Raw genomic sequence first — 16,038 nt, 5'->3', positions numbered from 1 at the left:
CTGTCCCTCTCCACCCTACCCAACCCTCCAGCGGGTACCCAGACCACAGTCCTCCCCTGCCTGAGTGGCCCTGGGGCTGTGCCTGGCGCCACCCCGGCCAGCACAGGGGCCCCGGCAGAGGAAAGTGGCTCTCAAAGGGAGGAAGAGGGCAGGGGGCACTGGCACACGTGGCTCCACCAGGCCGGGGGGCCGGGTCAGCCCCTGGGAGGCTGCGGGGCCCTGGGAGTCAGGAGTGGCCAGGGCAGCCCAGGGTCAGCTCGGCTTGGCTGGGGCACGCCAGGAGGGCTGCGGTGGGCACACGCCTCCCGCCCGGGCAGCCCCAGGTGCCAGACACTGGCTGAGGAGCTGGCCACACTTATCCAATTTTTAAAAATGTTCTGAAATTTTTCAAACAGAGAGAAATACAGAAGAAATAGTAAATGAAACGCCTGTTGCAGGTGGAAGGCCCCCCGCCCCCGCCCAGAATAAATCCATGTCCCAACGCCCAGAACCAGTGACATCACCTTAGCGGCAAAGGTCCTGGTGAGGCTGGGCCTGAGGAGAAGGTTTATTCTGCGTCACATGGGCGAGCCCTACGCACAGGTGGGCCAGTGCCACGATGGACGCACACCTGTGTCCGGTGAGGCGCCTCCCCCGGGGCTGGGCGTGGGGCCAGCCCTCCTGGTTCCCCGGCAACACCGACTCCAGCGTCCCCTGGACATCACTGCCTCCACGAGCCCCCCGGGACCCCTGGCTCCATCACGCCCCCTACTCGGTGGCCTCCCAAAGGGCGGCAGTGGTGTTTCTGCAGTGCCCAGCCCAGGGTGGGTACATAGGCCCCGGAAATGTCTGGGGAGCACGGGAGTAAGGGGGTGCAAACTTCAGCACCAGCACTCTCAGCCCTGTGGGCCAGAGGCCACTGTCAGCCAGCCCTCACCCCCAGGTCACAGCACGAGGTCTTGGTCACTGCCCCGGTGGCACAGCTTGTGTGTGACGAGTGAGGTGGATGCACCTGCGCTCCAGCGGGCGGCGGACAGGAGGGGAGGGGAGGGGCGGTGGGAGCTCCGTGGGCTCCTCACCAGCGTGGGGAGGCGTCACTGCCGGGCGCCAGAGAAGCCCCCGGGGAAGGATGCCCAAAGGGAAACTTGGAAGGCCACAGGTGACAAAGCAGCAGACACCCTTTCACCACAGACCCAGTGGCGCGAGACTCTGCAAGCCCAGCTCCGAGGCACAGCTTGTCCTCCAGCGCCCTGTGCGGGCAGCCGGGGGCCAGGCATAGCTTGAAATTGCCACTAGCTTAGTGTCCATCCTGTCCTTCCGTTTTCTTCACCCCTCACTGGCTCTTTCTGCGAGACCTGCCCCGATCGTTTGTACGGGCTCCGCTTTAGGGAACCCATCTCAGAGGACCCATTGGTTGTCTTGCCAATGACCCTTCTGGGAGCGCTTATAAAAGCCACGGAGCGGCTTCCCAGGGAGAGAGAATTTCTGTAACGTTGCATGGAGTTGGGGCTCCCCTGCAGTCCACCTGCACCCCTTGGAGCCATGAGCCCAGGTTGCTTTTAGAATTAGCTGTGCTCTAGACCCTTAGAGGCCTTTTGGGAGGGCCGGGTACATTCCCAGGCTCCAGATATTTGAAACCATAAATAGCAGCTACTTCCTACATACACGCTCATTTAAATCTGCATGAAAGGTCTTGGAGGGAGGATATCACCGGACAAGGAAACCCAGGTCTGGTTGGGGGCGGGGGCTGAGGCCCAAGGTCACACGGCGAGCACGGGGTCAGGGGGTGCCTGGGGGCCCGTGCGCGGTTCCCAGGCCCTGGAGAGCCGGTGGGGCTGATTCCATTCTGTCTGCAGGAGGCCCCGCGTGCCACCGACAGTGTCCACAGCTCTGCTGGGAAGAGTCCTCGAGGACCGGAAATCTGGATCTGTTGTCTTCTCATATCTTCTGCTGTTCATCAACCTTGGAAAACAGCTGCTAGAATATACTTCCGCCTCGTGGGTTCCCAAGCAAATCCCTCCCAGAGCTGGGGAACGTGCAAGGCTCTGGGCCGTCCACAGCCCTCATCTTTTCCTCTCTGTCCCAATTCAGGAACTGAGTGCAGTTCCTTTCTTCCCCGATGCCAGGCAAGGGAGGAAGCATGCGCAGGCTGGGACCCGGGTGGGCCGTGGGTTTCCTGCCTGTCCTTTGCCCCCTGGGGTCCCCACCCATCCTCTACCCATGACAGGGCTGACTTTGACCTCCCATTCCCACCACTTCTACCAGGCAGCCTGCCTGGATTTCACCTACGCACCAGCCTGGAACACACTAGAGGGCAGCCAGAGTTGGCAGCAGAGATCTCCTTTGAGACAAGTGGATGGCTTTCCCTCACCAGTGACTGCCCTCTGTGTCTCCCCCACAGGGCAGCTCCCCAATTCTCACAGGTTACCAGTAGGACACTACACCTGGCCAGTCCACTGTGCCGTTGATGCCTGCTTACTGGAGGAAATCCTAAAGCAAAACAAAGGAAATAAATCAGCTGCACTGATATCAATGAAATAGTATTGCTAACCAGTGATGAAGGACTTGGCAGGCTCGTTGTTCACAGACTCATAGCCTCGCCCTCTGCCCTCAGCTACCTGCTAGATCCTAGTCTCATTCCACCCACCTTGCCTCGTCCTGGGCTTGAACCACCAAGAAGCCAGTATCCAACTTGTATGCTTCTGAGAATGGGGAGCTCATTCCTTTCCAAGGTCAAAGAGGTCTTCCACATGATGAGATAAAACTTGCCTCCTGCCCCTTCCTTTGTCGGGCTTTTGGAACGTGGTACAGCAAGTCTGGTGGTCCTTCTCGTGGGCCTGAGTCTCCCTTCCTCAGCTCCTTCACCCTTCCCCACGGCCGTCACTGCCCTGGCCACCCCCTTACTTGGCCTGTCCTTCACGCCGAGAGCCCCAGGGATGTCATCTCACAACTGTCTTGCCACGTGGACGTGAGCATTTTCTGGCTTCAGAGACGGGGACATCTGCGTGGGGAGAAGTACTCAGGCCCTAAGCCCGTTCCCGACCTCAGCTCGTCCCGGCAGGGGACTGGGAGCCTGGAGGACGGGGGAGCACCTTCAACCAGCTGTGGGTGCTCCCCCAGTCACTGAGCATCCACAGGTTTGCTCGCCTGTGCCTGCAAACTGCCACCACCCAACGCCTGGGGAAGGAGATTCAAGGACAAGGAGCTGAGGGGGGAGGAGAAAATTCTGTTCGCTCTGTGTCCCTTTTCACTGTTTCAGATTATCTACCCTCTGTAAACTCGACCGCTTTGGAATATTTAAGTGGAAAAAATAAATAGTATGGACCCCTGCAGGGCAGTGGGCTGGCGGCTGCACCCGCAGGCACGGCATGGGGCCCTTGGCAGGGAAGGGCCTGAGAGCTGTGTGAAAGGGGAGGGGGTCGAGGGGTGGGGAGAGCAGAGCAGAGAGGAGACGGCGTTGGGGAAATTTGTATTCAGAGCCATCCCTGCGGAGGGGGTGCCGAGGAGGCCTCGTGGGCGAGGAGGGTGCTGGAAAGAGCCGGAAGAGAGCCAGAGGCCCGCTTTGCAGCTCCCTTTCCCTCCGCGCCCACGCCGCAGAGATGCGCCAGCAGGCTGACCACTCAAACCATCCCCTGGCGGACACCACTTGGAAAAGGTGAGGGGCATTTCTCCCTTGGGAGGTGCTTGGCCCTTGGCCGCCCCGCCCCCACCGGACCCCCACAAGGCCCTCGGGCAGTGCCCCAGCCGACCCGTAGGAGTGGCCGCCCCGGGCGCCCTGCCAGGCAGAAGGGCCTCTCCGGACCCCCCACCCCGCTCAGGTATTTTTCCTGCCGCAGGTGCCAACTCCCTCCCCAAAACTCCTCCAGCTACAGCGCGGATGCCAGGCTGCTGCCTTTCATCAGTCCTCGGCCTGGGGTAAAGCTGAGGGGCAAAGAACACCGAGACAGCAGGGCGTTAGACTGCGTCCTAAAGGACAGCGCCCACCCTGACCAGAGAACCCCAATCCCTACAGGATTTGGTGGCCCCAGCATGACTCATCAACAGCCTTAAAGATACCCAAACCCTGGGCCTGCCCGGCCATGTCGACAACTGAACCCAAGGACACCATCCGGTGAGCCCAAAATCATAACCCCAAGGCCGTTTGCCCCAGAGCAGTATAGTTAGGAGAGCAAATGAGGGAGCCAAGCAGCAGTGGGTGAATTCGGGGAGTTTAGAGCAGAGGCTGTGGGACCCCTGCAGCCTTTAAAAGTGTTGGTGGGGGAGGGCTTTAGTGGATGTGGAGAGGTGATCTCGAGATGCCAGTAAACAGGAAAACAAAACTGCAAGATAGATACAACGTGACTACAGTTTTGTAAAACACAGCACAGACATGAAGAGAAAAAAGAAACTGATTGGAATATCATTTTAGCCATATTCCAAAATACTCATAGGATTATTTCTGAAGGCTAAGACCATAGACGGTTTATTTCTTTCATCTCTGTTAATCTGTATATTCTAATTCTTTGGATGAAGTGAATAGCTATTTCAAAATCAGTTTGCGAGTATAATTGGCAAACAATAAAATGCATTCATTTTAAATGTGTTTCGACAAGTTTGGACAAATGTATGCCACCCATGTAAATATCATTACGACCAAGATATCGACCATTTCCATCGTGCCGAAAAGTTTCCTTGAGCCCCACTCAGGCAGCCTCCACCGCCCAGTCCTGGGCCCAAGCCACCACGGAGCTGTGTCTCTCGCTACATCACGTGGACTCCCACCGCCTGTTCTCTTCTGTGTCTGACTTCTTACATTCACCGAGGTGCTTTTGAGCTTCTCGCGTATCACACGCATCAGAAGCGCCTTCCGGTGCGTGGCTGAGCGCCGTCCGATTGTACAGACGTGTGCGCCCACCACGCATTCACCTGGTCACGGACATTTGACTTGGTTCCAATCTTTTAGCTCAAAAGAGAGAAACCACCGTGAGCATTCACGTGCAAACCTTTCTGTGGGCATATTTCTTCATTTCTCTTGGTAAATACCTAAGAGTGGAACTCCTGGGTCACGCAGTGTGCTGGTTTGAAAGGATCTGCATCCCCTAGAAAAGCCATGTTTTAGTCCTAATCCCGTTTTGTAAAGGCAGCCGTTTCTTCTAATCCCTATTCAGCATTGTATGTTTGAAACCGTAATTAGATCATCTCCCTGGAGATGTGATGGAATCGAGAGTGGTTGTTAAGCTGGATTAGGTGACGACATGTGGGTCTTGATTAGTTTCTGAAGTCCTGTAAAAGAGGAAACATTTTGGAGAATAAATGATTCAGAGAGAGCAGAGCAGAGCGACATAGCCACGAGAACCAGAGACCCCACAAGCCAGCGACCTTTGGAGATGAAGAGGGAAAACGCCTCCCGGGGAGCTTCATGGAACAGGAAGCCAGGAGAGGAAGTTGGCAGATGACGCCTTGCTTGCCATGTGCCTTTCCAGCCAAGAGAGAAACCCTGAACTTCATCGGCCTTCTTGAACCAAGGTATCTTTCCCTGGATGCCTTTGATTGGACATTTCTATAGTCTTGTTTTGATTGGGACATTTTCTTGGCCTTAGAACTGTAAACTAGCAACTCACTAAATTCCCCTTTTTAAAAGCCATTTCGTTTCTGGTATATCGCATTCCAGCAGCTAGCAAACTAGAACACACGGTAAATGTGTGTTTATTTCTACAAGAAACTGAAATTATTTTACGAAGTGGTTAAATCACGGTGCCTCCAACAGCACTCCAACTCTTTAGTCTGCATTTCCCTGGGGACTGATGATGGTGAGCGGGTGTGGTGTGCTTATTTGCTGTTCATGTATCTTCTTGTATGATGTGTCTGTTCAAATATTTCTCCCATTTTAAATAGGGTTGTTGGCTTCTTATTGAGCATAACCGTTTTTTGTTTCTTCAAACTATACTGAAAACAAGTTCTTCATCAGATAGGCATGTTGCAAGGGGTTTTCATTTTCTTAATGGTCTCTTTTGAAGAACATTTAGTTATAATTTTGATTAAGTCCAACGGTCAATGTTTTTCTTTCATGGTTCATGCCTTTTTTAATCTTCTCTAAGACATCTTTGAGTGAAAATTTTCTATGTTGTTTTCCCATAGAAGTTTTACAGTTTTGACTTTTACATTTAGATCTATGATCCGTTTCTAAACTGGTGTGAGAAAACAGTCAAGGTGCATCGTCGTCCAAGATGCATGCCCACCGCCACACGTGGCTACTGAGCACTGAAGTCTGAACTGAGATGTGCCACAAATGTAAAACACGCACCAAATTTCAAAGACATGGTGCCAAAAAATACAAAATACCCCATGAGTTGTTTTAATATTGATTAAATGTTGAAAAGATAATGTTTTGGATCTATTGGGTTAAATAGAATATATTATTAAAATTAATTCAATTATTTCATTTTACTTTTTAATGTGGCTACAGGAAAGTTTAAAATGGCATGTGCAATTTGCACAACTGTTGGACAGCAGTGGCCACGTGAATATCCAGTTGTTCTAGCCGTGCTTGTTCAAAGGACTCTCCTTTTCCCGCTGATTCCCCTTGGCACTTCTGTCTAAAATCAATTGGCCATACATGTGTAGATCTATTTCAGGACTCTATTCTGTCCCGTTGTTCTGCCTATCTCTACTCCTGAGCCAATACCACACTGTTGATTACCATAACTTTATGGAAAGAGGAAATCAGGTAATGTAAGTCCTCCAATTTTAGCCTTGTTTTCCAAAACAGTCTTGGCTGCTCTAAGTCTTTTGCATTTCTGTATAAATTTTAGAGTCAGTTTGTAGTTTTTAAATGAAAGAACTGTTTGAACTTTATTAGGATCCCATTAAATCTATAAATCAATTTTGGAAACATTGATATCTTAAAAACACTGTAACTTCCAATCATGAACTGGATATCATCATTTCACTTCTTTAGGTTCTCCTTAATTTTCTTTCAGAGGTATTTTTTTTTTTCATAGGCAGGCTCCGGGAAACAAACCCGGGTCTCCAACATGGCAGGCAAGAAATCTGCAGCCGAGCCACCGTCGCACCGCCCTCTCAGCAGCATTTTATGTTTACTCCATCCCTAAATATTTTGTGGCTTTGATGTTATTTGAAATGGTGCTTCCCAGTGAAAACTATATTTCTCAGTTATCAATTCTACTATGTAGAAACACAATTGAATTTTGTAAATTGAACTAATTAATATCCTGCTATAGAACTACATTCATTAGTTTAGTAGTTTTTTGGTAGGGTCCTTAGGATTTTCCTTGTACAATCACATCATTTATGAAGAAAGCAGCTTTTCTCATTTCTTTCCACTTGATACTTCTTTGTTTCGCCTTACTGTGTGGGACCTCTAGTAGAATGTTTAATAAATGTGGTCAGAGTGGATATCCTTGTCTTGTTCCTGATCTTAGGGGAAAGCTTTCAGTCTTTACCATTAAGGAGAACATCAGCTGTTGGTTTTGCACTAATGCTCTTTATCAGATTGACAGAATTTCCTCCTATTCAAAAATTTGGTTTACTGCAAATTTATATTGTGCACTGGTTTCAAATGTTTTAAATGTTTTTCTGCATTCATAGAGATGGTTTATATGGTTTTTCTCCTTTATTCTGTCAGAATAGGTGGTTTCATATGTTCAACCAACCTTGCATTCCTGGGATAAAACTTACTTAATCATGGTGATTTAGCTTTTTCATAGACACTGGATTCGACTTGATAATACTTTTTAGGTCTTTTTGCATCTTTGTTTCTGAGAGATACTGGTCTGTAGTTTGCTTTTCTTTTAATGGCTTTGTCTGGTTTTGGTTTCAGAGTAACACTGGCCTAACGTTTACTTCAATGAATAGGTTTATGTATTTTTTTCCAAACGGAGTTGACAACTGGCAGTATTCTCTGCCCTCAGGTCTCAAACTCTTTCACGAGGAGAGATTTTGACGCTCCTTGGGATGATTTTCCACCCCTCCCCTGAATAACGTGGCTATTAAAGGGTCATTTGCCCCCAGACATCCCTGGCTGTACATGCTGCGAATACACACGAACTCCTTGCGCGGGGCGTGACTGTGGATGGGGCCTCTCACTCAGCACCCAGTAAGGGCAGAGGCACGGGAACCCGTCAGTCCTGGGCTAGTGAGGTAGGGTCTGGACTCCACCATAACCAGCAGTGTGCCCTCGCCGAGTGCCTCAGTTTCCTCATCTGTAAGATGGGCACAACATGCTGCCCCCTCTGCCTGGGATTCCCCTCACAGGTCCAAACTCTTAGGTCTTTGTTCAGTGCCCCTCCTGCCCTCAGGGAAGCCCTCCTGACGCACAGAGCCAATCCCCTTGGGACAGTCACTCCTTCATGGCTCACACCACACTTCCTGTATTTATTTCTGTGGTTATTTCCTCAGTGGTATCTTCTGCCACCAGACTTGAATGCAGTAAGAACGCGGTCTATATGGACAACATCTAACACAACATCTGCCATGCTCTAGACAGCCTATAAGTATTCAAACAGATGACCACCTACCCCGAGGCTTGCTGCGGGGCTCACAGAGGGGCTGCCTGGAAAGCCTCCAGCACAGCACCTGGTGCAGAGAGATGCGCTGAGTGCTGCGCTCACGATCAGTAGGAGATGCCGGGGAATTTGTCACACCCCCTCCCTCCAACGCATCTCCCTTTATGAGGATATGACCCCATATCCCGTGGGCTGGCTCTGCGGGTATCCAACTGCCTAAAAAGGTGTCCCTCCAGAAAGAACCCCAACTCAGGAGGCCCAGGAAGTTAGAGGCAACCACTTGTCCTTATTTTAACTGACCTCCAGGGCACAAACCACACAGCATGGGCAGTGGCTGTGACTTTCTCAGCAATAAAGCCAGAGGTATTTTCTTCTCTTACATTGTTGCAGCTACTTTGAAATGATGATATTTATTAGCCCTGCTTCTAGATCTTGTCATTTCATCTGTTAATAGAGGCACATATGTATCTTATCATAAATTTGGTCATTTTTAATGTTTTCGGTACCCATTTTTCTACATAGTTCAGTGTTTTGGGCAACCCTATACATTTTTTTTTTTTTTTTATACATGGGCAGGCACTGGGAATCGAACCCGGGTCCTCTGGCATTCCAGGCAAGCGTTCTGGCCTGCTGAGCCACCGTGGCCCGCCCGCAACCCTATACATTTTAACAGCTGTGTCTAGAAACATGACCCTTTGGAGGGACTCCCAGGCTCACCTGGACTGTCCAGGCTGCAGAGCGGCTAGGAACTCTGATCTTGGAACCCAGGTCGGCCCATCTCTGCCCCTAGCAGAGTCGTGCGCAAAAACCACCGACCACACAAGCCGCCCACAAAGGGCAGCCTTGCGAGAGGGACGGCTTGGGGGGTCTGGGAAGTCAGGGGCCAAAACCAGCTGGACAAAGCCAAGTCGGAATGGGTCATCTGGGACCCAGACCTGGAAGGGGGGGAGGTGGCCCCTCTGAAGACCCCAGAACCAATGGCCAGACTCTGAGACCCTAGCGCCACCCAGGTGCCTCATTCCCCTTTGGCTTGCATCAGACCGAGACACCCTCTTCCTCACAGACCCCGAGGCCCGCCCCACCTCCAGGCCTGTGCCCAGTGGTTCCCCCACCCCAGCCCACCCACCCTCAGGCCTGACCCCTCCCAGCCTGTGCAACCCGCACCAGCCTCCAGGCCTCGGCTTGGCCCTCTGGGGCCTTCCTGGCTCCCCAGGCATCAAGGGTTGAAGTGTGTTGCCGAGTCCAAGTCATCAGCCCCGTTCAGGTCATCAGACCCTGAAATAGGGTCCTTGCGGATGTAATTGAAATAAAGTCATACTTTTCTTTTGGTCTCCAGTGTCTTGGAGCAGCTAGAAGAAAAAATGACAAATCATGAAACAGTAACCCGTATCAAACTTTAAAATCTGTTCCATAACTTGTTAAAACATACTTGGAAATAGATTGCTTTTTTGTACATATATTATATTTCACAATTTTTAAAAAGTTGAAAAAAAAAGTCGCGCAAGATTCGGGGGGCCTTTAATCCAATGTGACGGGGCTTTGTAAGAAGTACGAAGTACGCAGACGTGGAGGGTGGCGGCCCTTGGAAGGTGGAGGCAGAAATCAGAGCAACGTGGCTGCAGAGCAGGGCCTGCCCGCTCACGCCAGAAGCTGAAGCAGGAGCAGGGGACGCACAGCCCTGCAACGCCTTGACTTGAGGATTCTGGGCTCCAGAACTGTGGGTGCACGCCAAGCTGTTCGGGGAAGTTCGTTACAGCAGCCCTAGGAGACGAAGTTTCTGTGCTGGTGTGGAGCTCAGTATCCCAGAAAAAGCATGCTCTTAATCCCAATCCGTTCCTGTGGGTTGGCCCCACTGTAAATAGGACCTCTGACGAGGCTCCTTCAGTAGAACAGGCTGGGTTAACCCTACCAGTGGAGTCCTTTATAAGCAGAATGAAATTCAGACACAGATAGAGCTGTGGAGGAAGCTGGGAGCCGACCGCACCGAGGAGTGGAAGGAGGCTGCCACGCGCACGCGCACCGCTGCTGTGTGGCGGGACTGCCCAGGACCAGGCCCTCCCCAGCCAGCCTCAACGCCACATGCTCTGGGAAGAAAACATCATCTTGCTGATGCCTTGATTTGGGGTTTCCCCTAGCCTCAAAACCACGAGCCAATAAATTCTGTTGCTTAACCAATCCATGGCATGATACTTGTTTTTGCAGCCAGGAAACTAAAACAGACACCAGGAATCTCTGTGCCATGGCACTTAATAGTCCCCTTTGATGCATGAACTTGGCCGAATCCCAGCCCCACTGCAAGCCCAGATCCCCATTTGTTAAATAGGAATAAGAAGCCCTGATCTGCCAGGGTTGGTGGGAGAAGCACCCATCATCCGCAGGATGCGAGCACCCTTTCCACATGCTTTGCACTGAGAGCAGGTTTCTGCTCGCGCACCATCACCCCCGCTACGATGGCCCCTCCCGGAGGGCAGGAATTGTGTCCATTTCACACGCTGCGCCCAGCTCCAGGCACATGCCAGGGCGCAGCAGAGGCTCAGGACAGCACTGGGGAGATCCTGGCCTCATTCAATCCTTTCCTTTGAGAGCCAAGAAGTCTGGGTGGCAGCGAAGAGCAGAGGCTCACCCGAGTTAGGGTCAGGGCTGAGCCTGGCTCCCTGTGGGCTCCGACAGGAGCCCTGTGCGTGCTGTGCTCTGAACACCTCCCATGGGTCTGTGGCCGCATTACACACGGAAGACATGAGCGTCTGTGTTTTCAGGGAAAGCACCGGGCAGCCCTGCCCAGGCCAGGCTCCTGCCCTCGCCCCCTGCTCCCAGGGCCAGAACCCACAACAGCAAAGGGAGAAAACCCAGTGCCCACCAAGAGGTGACTGGAGAAACCAAGCGGGGTTCATGAAAGAGACAAAATCAAGTGTCAGTGAGAGATTTCAGGCAAAATGAAGAGGTTGCTGTGGAGGTTATTCTTATGCATGATATAGACAGCCCTTTTTAGTTTTTAGTGTATTCAAATAACTTGAAGGCAGTACCTGAAACTGTTGAGCAGTCCCAATAGCCTTGATTCTTGAAGGCGATTGTATAACTATATGGCTTTTACGATGTGACTGTATGACTGTGAAAACCTTGTGGTTGACACTCCCTTTATCGAATTTATGGACAGATGAGTAAAAGATAAGGACCAAAAAATAAGAAGAATGGGGGGGATGAGGGGTAAAAGAAAATTGGGTCAATGGCAATACTAGTGGTCAATGAGAGGGAGGGGTAAGGAGTATGGCATAAAAATTATCACAGTGATGAAGACACAACTATGTGATGATTTTGTGAGCCATTTATTGTAAGCTTGGGATGGATTGTGCAGTACATGACAATATCTCGATAAAATATTTCAAGGAAAAAAAGGGGTCTACCCACAACGGAATATTATTCAGCCACGAGAAGGAATCAAGTATTGATACAGGCCCTAACATCGGCGCACCTCCGAAACTTGATGCTAAATAATATTATCTGGTTCCTCTTATATGAAATATCTAGAATTAGTCAATGTATAGACACAGAAAGTAGCTGAGAGATGACCAGGGGCCAGGGAAAGGGGGAGCTGGGGAGCTACTGCTGAACGGTGCAGAGCTTCTGTTTGCTGAAAACTGTTTTTTAGTGGGTGATGAGGGTGGTAACCAAACACTGCGACTGCAATTAGTGCCACTGAAGTGTACACTTAAGATGGTGATGACGGCAAAATTATATATAATTATGTGTTATACACATACACACGTCTTTTCCCAATAAAATTTTTAAAATCAAAAGCATGGCATGGCTCCTGCACTTGACAATGCCTCCAATTTCCTCTGGTAGTTCTAGGGCCGCCCCATGGGAGTCCCGACCCAGAGCAGGTGGGGGGTCCAGCGCCAGTGCGGTGTGGGGTTTCCCATTAATTGCACTTCCAGGGTCCCTCACAGGTGGAGACACATCCATATTTTACACCGTTTCTACACGGGCCTGGCCCAGCAGCCTCCGCAGACCCCGTGGCAGGTCGGGGGCCTGCACGGGGCTGGGACTTGGTGCAGAGCTGGAACCCTGGGTCACCCATGTCCGGTTCAGCTCACCCCCGGGTGGTCGGCCCGCAGCACCCTCTCAGGATGGAGGCGTGCACATGACTGACTGTCTCCATGGAGCACCCTCACGTATTCCAGCATCGCCTTGGGGAGCCATTTCACCCCGTGCCAGCAGCGGGCTCAGGAGAGGGGAGTGGGCGGGGCGCGTGGTCATGTGGGGGCCCTCACCCCACACCGCTGCGGGGTCCGTAAGTCTGACCTCGAGGGCCCCTGGGAAGGAGCTCACAGGGCCTGGGGTCTCTCACTTTCTGCCCACCCACCCCCGCCCCAGCAGCTCCAGTTTTACTAGAACCAGCTGCCTGCAGACGAGTCTCCTTGGGACAAAAGACGCTGATCTCCCTTGCCCGCCCCAGCCCGGCCCTGGCAGAGGGAATGAGAGCAGTGAGAACCAAAGCTGGGTGTGTGCACCCCTGCACGCCTGCTCCTCTTTCCAGGGGAGAGGTCCACGGCGTTCGTCAGACGATGAAAGGGGTCGATGAACCCCCAAAGTTAAAAACCCCGTTGCAAGGTCTGTACCCTCTCAGATGCTCGGGGAATCGTGCCCTGTGGGGCCCAGTGTGAGGGTGTGCTGGGTCCCCCAGGTGGGCATCTGTGTGGCCCCTGGGTGCTTGGCAGGTGCAGAGAGGGGCTGCCCAGGGCCACCCAGGAGCCTCCCTCAGGCCCCTGTCAGCCAGGACAGGACGAGGCCAACAGGTCCAGCAGAGCAGGTGCAAATGGCTGAAGGCTTTCTGCAAACATGGAAATCTGGATGAGTGTGCTCGAAATCGGGGATTCAGGGGATGCAGATGCTCCTGCATCTTTTCTCCCTGGACTCCGCGGGGACAGGAAGGAGCCCGCTCGGTGCCCAGCTCCGAGGCTAGGCTGGAACTTACGCTCAGAGAATGTGCACCATCATGAGCTGCAGCTTCGCCCATCAGACAAGTCCTGGAACGATCCCACGGGCACACCTTGAAAGCACCAGCTTCTGCAAAGCCCTCGTCAGCAGCTTTTCTTCCAAGGAAAGGGCCCTCCTGCCTTTTTATCTGACCCTCTGGGGCCCAGCAGGGTCTGGGAGTATTGAGGAATTTGCCCACACAGAGCGTGGGCGAGAGGGCGACCCCCCCCACGCGGCTAACCGAGCAGGGGCGGGGCTGGGCATCTCTCCAGCGGGCCGGGCCGTGCCGAGCGGAACCTACTCTGTGTTCCGGCTCCAGGATCTGACCCGCTCACGGGAAACCTTGTTTGTGAGCTGCTGCTGCTGCTGCGTTTCCTCCCCGCAGCCTAAGTTCCCGGATAGACACTGACGGAGCCCTGGCTCCCGGGGCTGGCGGGAGCACGTGTTGAGCAGTTCCTGGGGCCGGGTCCTCTCTCGGCCGAGCCCTCGGATCTCACTCCAGCCCCTCCCAGCCCCCGGGGTCACCGCTGTCATTGGATCCACGTCACAGAAGGTGGCGTGGGGCCGCCAGCTCGTTCCCCTGCCCGTCCGCTTCCTCCCAGGGGTCCAGCCGTGAGCTGCGGGGCAGCGTGTGGGTCCTCCCCTGGCGCCCCGCCCTGACCGAGCGCCTGGATATGTCAGTGCCTCTCATCAGCCTCATCTCATAGATGAGGAAACCGAGGCACAGGGAGGTTACATTCTCGTCCAATAGTGCACGGTGGCATGGCTGAGGCCAAGTGGCCTCCCTGGGAAGCCGTGCTCCTGCGCTCGTCGCTGTGCTCAGCGCGGTTCACCGGGTGAGCGGAGAGGCCACGGGCGCCGCTGAACCGCGGCGGGGTCTGATCGCGCCGCCGGGCCGGGAGAGGGGCTGGGGGGTGGGGAGGTGGGAGCAGCGGCCGTCCCGGCCCCCGCCCAGCATCTCCAGGCCCTCCTGGCGGCGCCGGGGAAGACGCATCAATCTCTGGGACCCCGGCTGGCAGTCAGCAGCCAAAAGGTCGAGGCTGCGCAGGGCGCGTCGTTTTTGGCACGAAGTGGCTCCAGAGGCACAGGCCCTGCGGGGTATCCCCTCCTCCGGGGGGCTAACGACCCCCACCCTCGCCCCCACCCCGGCAGACCCTTTCCCAGGCCCCTGCTCATCTCATGCGGAAGGAGCAGGGTCAAGAGCCCGGAAAGGGCCTGGAGACAGGCTGGCAGGGCCTGGGAAACTACTTTTGCAAACCGAGGTGCAGCCTTCACATAATGCACCACCCGAGACCTATGCTGGCGGTCCCCGAGCTCTTGTACAGGTTTGCACCCATGTAGTGCCTCCCAGATCAAGGTACCAAATATCCCCAAGACACCAGGTAACTCTCGTTTTCTTCCCACCCACCCCAGTCGGTAGCAACCGCTGTTCTGATTTCTTCACGATCAATTATTCTGCCTGTTCTTGAACTGGTTATCAATAGAACCATAACGCGTGGCCTTTTGTGCCTACGTCCTTCACTCAGCATAAGTGTCTAGATTGATCTCTTCAGGTGCTTAGGTGGATACTTCATTCCTGTCCATTGCTGAGTGGTATTTCTTGTGACTATGCCTCAATTTGTTCAGTCATAGATTGTTGATGAATTCCTGGGTTATGTCCAATTAGGAGTTTTTATAAGTAAAGCAGCTGCAGACGTTTTTCTACAGGCTATCTGGTGATCTCCGCCCCCATCTCTCTTGGGTGTAACCGAGAAGGGGAATTACTGGGTCGGCTTTCCAAGGTGTCCCCATCATTTTACAGCCTAGCATTTGTCGAGAGTCCAAGCTGCTGCACATGCTCACCAATACTTGGCATTTTGGTATGCTTGAGTGTGATTTTAGTTTGCATTTAGTTTCCCTGATGGGTAATGATGTTTAGTGATATTTTATTTGCTCACTGGCCCATTAAACATCTTTTTTTTTAGTTCCAATTCTAGGTATTGCCCAGTTTCTTAACTGGGTTGTTTGTCTTTTTCATATTGATTTGTAGCTGATCTTTACATATTCTAGACATAAGTCCTTTATCAAGTATATGTATCTTGATTTTCTCCAGAATTTTTCTCCAAATCTGTGGCTTGTCTTTCTACTCTCTTCTGATGAGCAGAGGTTTTTAATTTAGATGACATCCCTGTGCTGTTTGGGTCTCTGTAAGAAATCTTTGCCTATTGCAAGATTGTGAAGATGTTCTCTTCTATGTTTTCTTCCAGAAACTTCATAGTTTGGGCTTTCACATTAAGACTATGGCATCTCAAGCAGAACCCTCTTTTTCTCTGCTTCCAAATTTACCTTTAATTTAATTAATGTCATTTCATGATAGGCAAAATGTCTGCTGGGAAGTGCTGGCTGGAGCTTGCCGCTTCCCACAAACGCCATCTCCCGCACTTCCCATCTGTCCATCCTTTTTGGATCTCAGACCCAGCCAAGCTAACCAATGTTTATCCCCATTTTATGGATGATTGACCCAGAGAGGCCATTCACCCGAGGGGCTAGCCAAGGGGGAGAGACCACCAGATTTCAAAAGCACAGGCTCCCCCGACAG

At 52.4% G+C, this 16,038-nt stretch overlaps 1 long non-coding RNA gene across 3 annotated transcripts; it reads right to left on the bottom strand.

The window, feature by feature from the left end:
- Positions 1-1,016: 1,016 nt before the first annotated feature.
- Positions 1,017-13,972, bottom strand: LOC143660399 (uncharacterized). 3 transcript variants are annotated; one of them, XR_013164011.1, is made up of 4 exons: positions 13,459-13,972; positions 9,648-9,832; positions 2,273-2,469; positions 1,017-1,941 (listed from the first exon to the last, which is right to left on the bottom strand). It is a non-coding gene; the product is annotated as an uncharacterized LOC143660399 (long non-coding RNA). The 3 variants fall into 3 exon arrangements; XR_013164013.1 differs by lacking the exon at positions 9,648-9,832 and adding an exon at positions 2,627-3,156; XR_013164012.1 differs by having other exon boundaries at positions 13,762-13,972.
- Between the last annotated feature and the right edge of the window lie 2,066 nt (positions 13,973-16,038).

Source organism: Tamandua tetradactyla, chromosome 16 (assembly GCF_023851605.1).
Source record: "Tamandua tetradactyla isolate mTamTet1 chromosome 16, mTamTet1.pri, whole genome shotgun sequence".
Taxonomy (NCBI): Eukaryota; Metazoa; Chordata; class Mammalia; order Pilosa; family Myrmecophagidae; genus Tamandua; species Tamandua tetradactyla.
This window is presented reverse-complemented; position numbering and strand designations above follow the sequence as displayed.